We start from the raw sequence: 12,473 nt of genomic DNA on the forward strand, positions 1-12,473 counted from the left end.
TCCCTAGAGTATGGTGTGACTAGGAGGGTTCAAGAAGACAGCTTCAAGAACTAAGGCAGGGGTTCCCCCTTAAGCCAGGCCCAGCAGAGCTACAGAAAACAGCAACAATGTTCTTCATCGAGCACTTGATCTATGCCAGGTGCTGTGCTAAATCCTTGCTTTGCACAGACTCAATCCTCCTAATAACTCCATACACTGTATCCCATTATTATTCCCGCTTCCTATATGAGAAAACGGAGGCTCAGCAAGATAAAGGAACTGGCCCAAGCTTATCCAGCTAGGAAATGGTGGAACTGCAGCTTAAATCTCTCTCTGCTCCAAAATTAGTTCTCTTAACCCACCTGCCACTCAGAGAGGCGGAGGTCTGAGAAGCTGTGCCAGTCTGCAGGTGAAGGAAGGATGGAGAAGGAGCGCTGATTCCTACCAGTGGGAACTACCGCAAAGCTAGTGGTGGCGGTGGTGGGTTAGCTGCTCGGACTCTCTGCAACCTCATTGGACTGTAGCCCACCAAGCTCTTCTGTCCATGGGATTTCCCAGGCAAGGATACTGGAGTAGATTGTCATTTCCTTCTCCAAAACGCATACAAGCTGACATCTTGGGTTCCGGACATATATTATCTTTAACCGTTGTGTTATTGCTAAAAATAGGTACTATTATCCGAAATGGTCAGAGAGAGGTTGAAAGGAGGAAAGAGTTGAGCTGAGACTCCAACATCGCTGCCTGAACTCCAGTTCCCCTTAGCTGGGGGCTGCCAACAACTAACAACCACCCAGCCCCACCCATGATGCCATGGCCCACACAGCACTGGCCAAGGCCTATCTCTGTGGACAGAGCGACAGAGCACAGAGCCTCGGTGCTGAGGAGTCAAGAGTCTGACATTCTTGCCCCAAACAGAGATGAACGGCAGAGTGAGATTCAGTGTGTGATAGAACACAGGACTGGGGGGTCCATTCAGGTTTTATAACAAACCCCGATGGCTCAGATGGTAAAGAATCTGCCTGAGGTGCAGGAGACACGGGTTCGATCCCTGGATCGGGGAAATCCCCTGGAGAAGGAAATGGCAACCCACTCCAGTATTCTTGCCTGGAGAATTCCAGGGACAGAGGAGCCTACAGTCCATGGAGTCACAAAGAGCTGGACATGATTGAGTGACTAACACTTTCACTACTACTTTATAACAAATAAAGTGTGTGACCCTGAGCAGCCATGATCCCTCTTGGACTCTCTGTTTCACCTGGAACGCTGTGGACAGGACTGGCTATATAATTTGCAGAGCCTGGTGTGCAATGAAAATGTGGGTCTTTTGTTAGAAAATTATTGTGAATTTCAAATGGTAGCAGCAGAGCACTAAACCAAGAGTGGGGCCTTTCTGAGGGTGGGGCCCTATATGGTTGCAGAGGTCACCTGCCCAAGAAGCTGGCCCTGGCCATGAGCTGAGACTGTGCACTGTCTAATGCCCCTTCAGGCTCCTCTGTTCACTAAAGTTCTAGGCTGTTTCTGCTATTATCCCCACCTCGTTTATTTACAATTCATATGTCACCCCAAAAATATTTGTGGTGACTCTACCTAGCTGTGCCTCCGGCTGGCACCCTGTGGGATCATCTCTCCCCTCCCTCGCTCGCCTGACCACCCAGAGGCCTTGTAAGGAAGGCTTTCTTATGAAGGCAAGACAGTGCTCCAAGCGGCTGCCATCTGGAAGAGGCGAGGGGCGGCATGAGAGCCTGTCCTGGAACCTGTCCTTCGCAGAGAGCGCTTTCATTGCCCAGTTCTCTCCTGACTCCTCAAGAATGGGAACATAGAGATAGCAAGAGAGGGTGAGTCAGCAGCTCAAGTCCTGTCCTTGCCTCCTCCCTGCCCCCCAGGGAACGAATACCTCAGTTCCCAAACTCTCTGAGTCAGGGAGGTCGCCTTGAGGACATCAGCCTGTTTATCCCAGCCATGCAGACCAAGCAACAGCTGCTGACATGAGCCCAGGAGCTGTCACTTCCTGTGGCCGGGAGACCAGGCCAGGTGGACTCCCTGACCCTGCACACCCCACCCCCCACCCCCAGAAGGCCACCAAACTGTCCAGGTGGCCCCAGCACAGGGTGGGCATCGCCTGCCTGGTATGGCTCCAGGTACTCAGCCAGTGTGAGGGCAGCCCTGCCAGCATCTTCTCTGGGGATGCTGAGTGTCAGGGCTACCAAAGGGTGGGAGGCAACCCCATGTACAGACCCGACTCTGGAAAGAGAGATGGGGCCCTGCAGTGCTCGGGCCTCTCCTGGGCTTGGCATCCAACCAACAAACAAGAAAATAAACCAAAAAACTTGTCATCACCTTGACTCTCCAGGCCTCACTTTAATCATCCAAAAAGTGGGAAATCCTTTTTGCTCCCATCCCTGCTCAGTCACTTCAGTCATGTCTGACTCTCTGCAGCCCCATGGACTGAAGCCCACCAGGCTCCTCTGTCCATGGAATTTTCCAGGCAAGAATACTGGTGTGGGTTGCCATTTCCTTGGTCCCTTGCTGGGACCCCCAAAGCATCACTTGATCAGGGGACTTAACATATTGTGATAGGGTTGTTTAAAGGCTATGTGACTCTCCTCTAGGCAGGCAGAGCCTTAAGGGCAGCAAACACTTTCTAGTCTTTCCCTGGTGTTCTTTCGAGTCCTAATACTTGATCCTTCTGGATCTTAGATGCACAGATTGCACTGGGGATGCTGGTATACAGGAAACAAGCACATATCACACAATTGTTAAGTGACAACATTATGTAACCACTCCCAGCAATGCCTGGGTAGAGACGGAAACGAAGATAAACCCGAGACTTTTGTTCCCAACACAAGACCAAAGAACAGTATTGGAAATCCCCTTGCTCTGCCCCAACCCGCATTGGCCACCCCAATGGGCCACCACCCCAACCCTCTGGGCACCCTGATCTTAGACTCCTGAGCTGTTTAAGCTGCTCGGTCGACAGTTCCTTGTTATGGCACAGTTAGCTGGCTTGTTGGTGGGCACTGCTTATCACGCACCAGGGTGGAGGCAGATGTCCTAGTGCATGGGCTAAGGGACAGGTTTTACAGAGAATGGAAAATTATAAGGAGTCCCGGACCGAAGGCCCCCATTCTCCTGTTGGGCCCATGGGTTTGGGAAGTTTTCTGCGCTGGCAAACTTTTTCACTCCCACATAGGGATTCTGTCCTTTCTGAAGGTCTCTTCTTACAGGACAAGCAAGAGAAAAACCATGTCTTTGGGGGCAGCAATCAGACCACTTTAGCACAATGCAGGCTGGCCCAGGGGTCCAGCACTTACCAGAGGTGTCCAAGGACACCAGCTCCCAGCACCTGGAGCCCTTGAGACCCATGACTCTGGGCAACTGACCTTGGCCCAGGCTCTCCCCTGCAGGAAATTTGGGGCCATAGGTGCCAGCAAGTTAATTGTCCAGGTAACTGGGAATGAGCACCAAGGTCCTTCCAGACAACCAAGTGTTCTTGTTCAGAGCAATCAGGGGAACAATACTCCCATGGGGTTATATGCTGGTGGAAATGGGAGTGAGCCCAACAGAAGGTCCATCTCAGGGAAAGTGCACGTCACTTGGTCAACCATCCTTCCCCACAGGGCTTCTCCTTCCTAGAACTGACACAGGAGATTCTTGGTGCTCTCATGAAGAGAGTAGCATTCCCTCTACAGGTTGGACAGATGGGGGAACCAGATGTCTAAGTCCGGACTCTGGGGGGCCTGCATGAGCATGGAGAACTGAGGACCTCCAAGCCACTGAGACCTTGGGACTCCAGATGCTCCTAAGATGGCCATGGCCTCCTCTGCAGGCAGAGAGAATGCTGAAGGGACGAGAAGTTAACAGGGCTCATGTGATGGAGGGAGACGGTCAAGGCAAGACTCGGCAGTTGTTTGTACCCAAGTCTTCCCTGGTGGGTGGGATGAGTCTGGGCTATTTTCTTCCTCATCGTTGGCTGCCTTAATCAAAATGGCTATGTCTGGTGAGTTAGGGACTAGGAGGCAAAAGGTATTTGCCTGTGCTTGACTCTGCTTCTTCTCAAAGAGCTTGCTCCCTGAGACAAGTACCATCAGTAGTGTGTGTACACATGTCACCATGCATATGTGTGTATGTGGACATGTACACATGTTTGCGTCTGTGGGTGCACTGGCTCTGGAGCTAAGAAGAATAGAGACTGAATGGACCAAGCAGGGCAGGTTGCCAGGCACGTCTGAAAGCTCCGCCTGCGGCCCCAACTCATCTGGGTGCCTAAGCCCAGGTGACTACAGTGACAGCTCAGAGGCTGGGGCTCCGGAGGGTGGCAGATGGATCTGTGCTGATAGGTAGCGCTGTCTGGGCTTTGGGAGACCACAGGGTTAGCAGGGCTGTGTGGGCATCACCCAGGACTCAGCAAGTCTGCCCTTCTCTTCCATAAACTCGTTCAGCATCTTCAGCCTCCCATCTCTCGAAGTCCAACTCAGAGGTGCAGTCATCTCAGGTGAAGTCTCTTCCAGATTCTTCTAACATGTTACACCACACTCTTGGCACATGTCACAGGTGGCCCCCTGTGACTCATGGTTATTAAACTGGGGGGACGCCTGAGGGTGTGGATGCTGTTGGAGCAGTTCCCACCCTGCCCGCCGCTCCCCGCTGGCTCCCCCCTCTGCCACACGCTGTGCAATCAAAGCTGCTCTGTGACCCTTCTCGCCCTGCTGTACCTGCACCATCACCTTCCTCTAGCATGGACCCCTCGCCTTGTTCTTCTCTCTGCCTGACCTCACCTGTGGAGGTTAGGCTCATGAAGCCTAACCATGAGCACCAGGCTTTGACCACCCCCTCCCTGCCTTGTGGAGTCTGACTCTATGGGAAGTTAGCGAAAGATCAAACATGACTATGTATGGTTTTACCATGGCCTATCTTTCCACTAGCCTGGGTCATATCCCAATTTTAGTAGATTTCATCACTTTATCTTATTATCACACAATTTCAAATAGTGTATTAAGAAGTCCAGTCCAGTCTAATCCCAGAGCTTCACTCTCCCACCCACTTTAAAGCCTCTCCCTGTTCCCAGCTCCACCCAGACTCAGGGGAACACTGTGGCCAGCTTCACTGTTTTCACTTTCATCTCCTTTTCTATCAACCATGCAGCCTCTGGCTCTTTGGGGCTGGGGCAGAGGAAGAGGTGTGACAGTGGGAAGATCCTTCTTGCCTGGACTGTTACAATCTGGCCCCTGTGCAAACATTGGCTCATTTTCTTGTGATGGGCATTTGTGGGTCTTCCTGGGGTCCCTGCTGAGCCTTTACATGGCTGGGGAGATGCGATCTCTAGCTGACAGCTTATGACCTGCCCTTCTCAAGCTCTGCATTCCATGGGCCATCTCCAGCCTCTTTCTCTCGGGGTTGCCTCGGCCCTGGCAGGAAGCCTGCTTGGTTGGAGGGCTCTCCAAAACAAAATCATACTTGCTGCCTTCGTAGGCGCACCTGGCCCTCAAAAGATGGCCCGCGGCCTTGTCCTTCTCCTGTTTGGGTGGAAGCCCGGTTTTCCCCACTGTTGCCTTCTCCGCCCTCATCCAGCCGCTCACCTTCGGGCCTCTGCAGATGCGCTCCAGGCATCAACACAGTGTCTCCAGCTCCTGGGTTCATGTCAGGCTCCCTCAAGGGCTCCCTTCCTGAGAGGTTCCAGTTAGTTTGGTCACCATGACTCAGATTCCTGTTGCGCAGTAAGCATCTGTCCAGAGGCCTGAGGTCACTCTCTCCCGAGGATCCAGGGCCACAGAGCAGGCTTGCAAGACAACTCTTGCTCTGAGGAAACTGTCCCCATCAGTCGCTATTAACCAGTCCTCTTCTGTGCCTCACTGAAGTGTGAGGGGTGGACTCAGGCAATGGCCTTCAACATTTCTTGTCTGACTAGCTTCTAAAAGAATTTTGGAAAACCATGTCGCCTTTCAAATATTTTTAAGCATTTTAAAATGCTTTCACTATTAAGCATTTGATATTGACGTCCAAAATGTTACATCATAAGTTGACATAGTTATAAAGGATAAAATGTCTGGTGTATTGAATATGATGTATACACTTTAAATATTGTTCATCAAAACCTTGAAGTTGCAGATCTGGGTTATTTAATTTATGAAAAATAGCCACCTTATAATGTAATTTGGCAAAAAGCAAATAGCTAGATCATAACTTTTTGTAAGAAAGGAAAACTTCGGATTTCATTTTTCAGTTCAAATGTATACATTAATATGTACTGGAGACATTTGCATTCTTAGCGCAAGATAGATGGGTGGCAGGCAGCCAGGTGCAGAGTTTGCAGGGACTTGTTGTTCGTGTGGCCCACGCCTGGCCTGGATGATAGCTGGAGTCTGCAGTACTGTTTGGTGCTGAGCACTTTACACACTGAGGAGATGTACCACAGCCCGATTCAGGATGGGCAAGGCCTTTCTTTGTTTCGTGGGCAAACTGGAAACCACCAGTGTATGCTCACACACACTGGCTTTAGGAGAGAATACCTAAAACAGAGGGGCTGCCAAGTGACGTCTTCAAAACTGTCAGTGCTTCTGTACTCTTGCGAATGTGTCCGTATGTCCCCAGGGACACCCCACAGGAAGGCTGCTGGGCTAACAGGTGCCTGTGTCTTTTGTGGTCACCCCTTGGCAAGTTCTGCATAAATGCTTTGACACCCTTCAACAGTGTGTGGGGGGATTAACATCCTCTGTCTCAGACTGGAGGTCTCATCCCAGAGAAGAACGACAGGCAAGTCGCGTGTGAACACCCTGCTCGGCTCAGGCAGGGCTGAGCCCGGGGTGGGTGTGGATGCCCCGTGAGGCTCTGTGACCGGTGTTGGATTCTGGCAGTGAGTCAGCCCCCACAACCCCTGCTGCCCGCCCCTCCCTGCGTGGGAAGGGGTGTGCAGGGAATTCTGGACTGAGCCACCACGTCCGTGTGGTCAGGGCTTTGGAGTGGGTGGTGGTGGGAGATGCAGCTGGCCGGCAGGGGCTGGGGGACGCCCCTGGGGGAGGAAGCCCGGGCCAGGGAGGAGTGTGTCAGCCAAGTGGAATCCCTGTGGCCCCATTTTCAAAGCCATTTGCAGGGCTGAGCTGTTCCTTTGTTTGCATGTGAGGACCCCCCACTCTCGGGCGCAGCCTGGGAAAGTGTGTGGAGTCAGGGCCGCGGCAGCCTCCGGAAGCAGCAGAAATGGAACCGGCAGCTGTTCTGCACCGAGCCTCCTAGGAATCAGCCTGTCTGGCCCGTCACCAACCTTGGGCTAGAGCAGGCCTCTGCCTGGGTGGTGAGCCCGGAGGACACAGAGATGTACTTGGTCCAAAATCTCCCACACCAGCCTGTCACAGGGCCTGACAGCCCACCGTGAGAGACACACAGAGACAGAGAGGCACAGAGAGACACAGAGAGATGCACAGAGATAGAGGAACACACAGAGACACACAGAGACAGACACAGAGACAGAGAGACACATAGACATACACAGAGACAGAGAGATACAGAGAGACACACAGAGATAGGGAGACACAGAGACAGAGAGATGCACAGAGACAGAGACACACAGACACACACAGAGAGATGCACAGAGACAGAGAGACAGAGAGAAAGAAAGACACACAGAGACAGACACACAGAGAAACAGAGTCACAGAGATGCACAGAAACAGAGAAAGACAGGGTGGGCAGCCCTGGGCTAGCACGTGTAACTTCCCTCCCTCATTTCTCAACACTTGTGATAGATGACCCTGGCTAAGCCCACTAACTTCTCCAAGCCTCAGTTTTCTCTCTGTTAAATGGGGGTAGAATTCAGGGCTGAGGAGCCAGACGGGATGGAGAATGTGGAAGTTTCTGGCCTACAGCCGGTAGCCAGGAAAGCATCGTTTCCCAGACAGAGCTGTCCATCCTCTCCTCCTTGGCTGCTCTGGTTTGCACACTTTCCCCCAACTACTGCCTGCTGTGCTTGCTGTAACCCTGCTGCCCAGGGGTCAACCTCTAGGCTGCTCTGAACCAGTCAGATTTGCTCTCTTGGGAGGTGGGATGAAGAGTATGGAGGCGGAGGGCTCAGGGAGCTGTGGCACTGGATCAGTGGAGAGCTGGGCGGGGCGGGCCCTGCGATCTCTGACGCCAGGGCCCCGTCCCTGGGCACCTGCACACCTGGCCTAACGCAGTCACAGTCAAACTCCCGCGGAGAGCTTGCTTCAGTGCAGATGCCAGCTTCATGGGGACAGACTGTGGGGCCTGTGACAGGAAGTGGGCCAGGTCACCTGGAAGCAGAGCCCTGCCTCAGACATCTCCCGCCTTCTCCTCAGACCCAACACGACAGAGGCCTGGGAGGCGGCAGGTTAAACTCCGAGTCTGTCTTCCAAAAACCCCACTCCGTGGATGATGGCATCTTACAAGGGACTGCAGGCTGAAGCGGGGCCAGGGCTCTGGGGGCACAAGGCTGTGATGGAAATGAGCGAGCGGGAAACTGCGGGGTCAGTCCTGGAGGAGCAGGAGTGAGAGAGGCAGGACCTGGATGATTCCTGTGGCTGCAGAGCATCCAGGACTCACCTGAGTATAGGCTCAGAGCATCATCTCTCCCTCCTGGCATCTGATGAGACGACTCATGCATTGTGGGCAGAGATAGGATCGCTGCTTGCTCCTACTATCGGGCTGTCACGGCCCAGCTCCCGGACACACAGAGCTCCTGGTAGGGGGAAGACTAGTTGTTACCAGAAAGACTAGTTGCCGCACACTCAGCCTTGTTGCCTCCCCCATGCTTAGAGGTGGCCTGAGGACATGAGAGCTGAATGAAGAGCAGCTGAGATAGGCATCAGCATAGCCGGCAGCCCCACTTTTCTTCTTCTCTTCCTCCAGAGTGAGATCAAACACCTCCTCCAGGAAGCCTCCCTAATTACTCCTGCCTCTTCTGCCCCTCCCCCTGTGCTTCAGTTTGCTAATTAGGTTGTTCTGCCTTCTGTCATGGTTTTGTCTCCCTGAGGGCATCTCTGCATCTCCAGGGACTCCAGCCTCCCTGTCTTGGATGAGGACAGAGCAGTGTGCCGGTATCTCTGCATCCCCAGGGACTCCAGCCCCCCTATCCTGGCTGAGGACAGAGCAGTCTTTCTGTTCCTGGGGGCCAGATCATGATGCGACAGTTAAGAGCTTGGCTCTGGGGTCTGAGAAATCTAGCGTCAACTCTGATTTGGCTAAGGTGAACCCTGAGGAAATCATTTAACCTTGCCGAGCCTCAGTGTCCCCGTCTATACATGTGGAGGTAATGATGGTTCTTACCACTTATGGTGTGCTGTGAGGATTAAGAGAGATAAAGAGATGAAGTATCAGACTTTACACTTATAACAATTAGAATATACGTGGAGCTCCATATATATGAGCTCTCACTATTAACATTATTAATTAAACCTTTACCTCCCCCTCTGAGGTCGCGTGTCAGTCTGCCAGCACTCGGCCAGGTGCTGAGCAGGTGCTGGGGACAGCAGGGTGAAGAAGAGACCTCTCCGCCACAGGACAACATTATGTGACAAGTGTTATCACAGAGATGTGGCCAGAGACTAGGAAAACCATGGAGGGTGCTCTTCCGGGGCTGAGCTGAGGTACAGGGCTGGGGTGGCTTGTCAGGGAGGGTGACAGGAGGCGGTGACTCTGGACAGGGTGCACAGCTTGCTGACACGAGGAGGAGAAGGGGAGGGGCATCCTGGGCAGAGGGGAGGATAGGAACAGGACATCTTGACTCTTGGGAGGATGAGGTTGCCAGTCACTGGGGGAGGGAGGTGGGAAGGGGGAGGGGAAGAAAGGTGGTTTCCCTCTCTCCCCAGCTGGGATGTGAAAATCCAGTCCCTCAAACGTTCTTTGAAAGCTCTGTGCCCAGCCTGGGAAAACTGCACTGGGACCCCACGAAGTGTCAGGTGAGGCTCCAGGAACCTCCGGCCGCCGAGAGCAGAGTCTACACAGGTGAGCATCTCCTAATTGCCTAGGGTGTCCCCTCACATGCAAGGAACCAGGTCCTAAGCGTGATGGGCGTGCCCGTGGACCCCTGGACAATTAAACAGACAAAAGACCAGGTATGGATCTCAGAAGGGTGGCGGTGACACAGCATGGGGAGGCTCAGCTCGCACTTGGGAAACTAGGTTTTGCCCCGATGTTGTCCCTCTGATCCACGAGGCTGAGACCAGCTCTGTAGGAAGTGGGCTATAGCCACAGACGTGCCAGGTGTGGAGGAGCCGGTACCCTCATTGTCCCCAAAGCGTGTCTTATTATTAAAACTGATACATCACACACTGAAGCAAACATCCGGTGTGGGGGAATTGGAATCCTTCAGCATGGACTAGATCCATCACTTCTAAATCAGGTACATCAGCCCGTGAATCAAACACGTCACCTCTGGATTCGATGGGCTCCCAGTCGGATTAGATACATCACCTATTGAATCAAAGGCAACTCTGATTGAATCAGAAGCTGCACTTCACCTAGTAAATCATCTAAATATTACCCACATTACAAGTCTGCAATGGCTGCCTAACCAATACGCTTTAACAGACGACACGTTAAAGCTGCTATAACATTTAAACAATTACCTGTGGAAACGAACTCAATATATCACACGGGTCGGCTGATCAATGTTCTGAGTGGGAGAACTTGCCACCCGGCTGCACAGGCCTTCCACTTTCCCTCTCTCCCCAGCCACCTTCCTTCCTTACTGGCGTCCCTCCTCCTCCAGGTACACGGTGAGGGGAGGCAGACATCACAGCCCCAGGGAGGTCGGCATGAAACCAAAGGCACTGCAACAGATGTGGGCCCATCCGGTGGCAGACGTATTCTGCTTAACCTGCACAGTGCTTAAGAAACAGTCAATGCTTCAAAAGTCAAAACGTTCACATTAAAACGCTTAATTTTTGGCTTCTGTTAACAAAGTGTGATTTGCCAATAATAGGCCTGCGTGCCCACTAACAGCTGAAACACGTAATGGTAACTAGTCCCAGATGTGTTTATAGGCTCTCCTCTGGGCAGGAACGCCTGAGGGGGACATCCTAGACCCAGTCACTGGCGGGGACAGATGGGGCGTCAGGGGTGAGAAATGGGAGGAGGAGGGACAGACGACTCCGCACAGGAGAGTGCTGGGGGCGGGGTGGGGGCAGGAGAAGTTAGTGACATGGCCGGGGCCAGCAGCCCCAGGAGACTCAGCCAGCAACCAGATCCTCATCCTGATAAACTGAGCTCACGGAGTCAGGTTCACCTCAGTGCTTTCTTCTCATACACGATCTCATTTGATCCTTACAATCAAGGATATTGGTTTTGCTTTTATTTGTACTTTTATGTATGAAAAAACTAAAGTGCAGATCGTTTAAATGACTTCTCCCCATTTTACAGGGTAAAAAACTGAGGTTCAAAGCCATTCACTTGCCTAACGAAGGTCTCAGGGTTTGCAGAGTGGCCAAGTTGGGGAAAGAATCCAGACGTGTCTGGTCCCCTAGCCTGTGCCCTTCAGGACCCAGGAAACGAGGGTGAGGTTCTGTGGTTGGCCCACATATACCACAGACATGGCCAGGAGGGTGCCACATAGGCTAGAGACCATGAGGCGGGGCGCTGGGTGGCCCTTCCAGGAAGAGGCTGTGTTGCTCCCCACATCACTCACTCTACCCTGAACACACCCAGTCTGTACCTGGAAAAAGGGACTCATGCCTGCGAGTGCCTGGAAATGGCTCAGGTTGGGTTCCGGACAAATAGGATGATTCTGGCATCTTTCCATGTCCCTTTCTGACGAGCTCTCTGTGAGGCCATGGCTGAGGCAGCTGGAGGTTGGAGTGGAGTCTGGGCCAAGTCCTCTTATTGCCAGGTAGTCCCTGCCCATCCTCCCTACTCACCCTGCCTGATTTCTGCTATAAGCAGCCTTCCCAGCCCAGAGACTCAGCTGACAGCTTGAACTTTTCTGCCCAAAGTAGCCTCGGATGCCTGAGGTCCCTGGAGACTCCCAAAAGTTACAAGAAAAGAGATGCTTCTGTGGGCTCCCTGTTTATATTCAAGGAGGCTCACTCTTTGAGGCTATAAGCATATGACTGGAGGGACATTAAAAGATTGCTATTGTGTGTACTCAGCTGTGTCCAACTCTTTATGACCCCATAGACTGTAGCCCACTAGGCTCCTCTGTCTATGGGATTCTCCAGGCAAGAATATTTGAGTGGGTTGCCATTCCATTTTCCAGGGGATCTTCCCAACCCAGGGACCAAACCCAGGTCTCCTGCACTGGTAGGTGGATTCTTTACACTGCTCCACCTGGGAAGCCCACATTAAAAGATACCCCGGTCTATCTGAAATGCCCCCATTTGGCCTTGCCATAGGTTAGGTAGTTTCCTTAACTTTCACAAGCTGCAAGGTCTTTCATTCAAATGATATCTTATGTAGAAGCCCAACTGATAAAATTAACAAGAGCAGACTATCTGATGGAAGAAGGATATCTGTTAGGAAACTGGAGACTTACCTGCTGAGTTCTCCCTCATC

The 12,473-nt window shown here is 52.5% G+C and overlaps 1 long non-coding RNA gene across 1 annotated transcript in view; it reads right to left on the minus strand.

Annotated features, from left to right (window-relative positions):
* Positions 1-1,820: 1,820 nt before the first annotated feature.
* The window catches only part of LOC147366865 (uncharacterized), a 231,302-nt gene continuing 220,649 nt past the window's right edge, over positions 1,821-12,473 (minus strand). Inside the window, exons 11-13 of the long non-coding RNA XR_015169512.1 lie at positions 10,553-10,813; positions 8,529-8,664; positions 1,821-8,239 (exon numbers count right to left, since the gene is read on the minus strand). This is a non-coding gene — a long non-coding RNA (uncharacterized LOC147366865). The remainder of the gene's footprint in view (positions 8,240-8,528; positions 8,665-10,552; positions 10,814-12,473) is intronic.

This window comes from Bos grunniens, chromosome 8 (assembly GCF_055505025.1).
Source record: "Bos grunniens cultivar Pamir isolate PY7600 chromosome 8, Bosgru_T2T1.0, whole genome shotgun sequence".
NCBI classification, from domain to species: domain Eukaryota; kingdom Metazoa; phylum Chordata; class Mammalia; order Artiodactyla; family Bovidae; genus Bos; species Bos grunniens.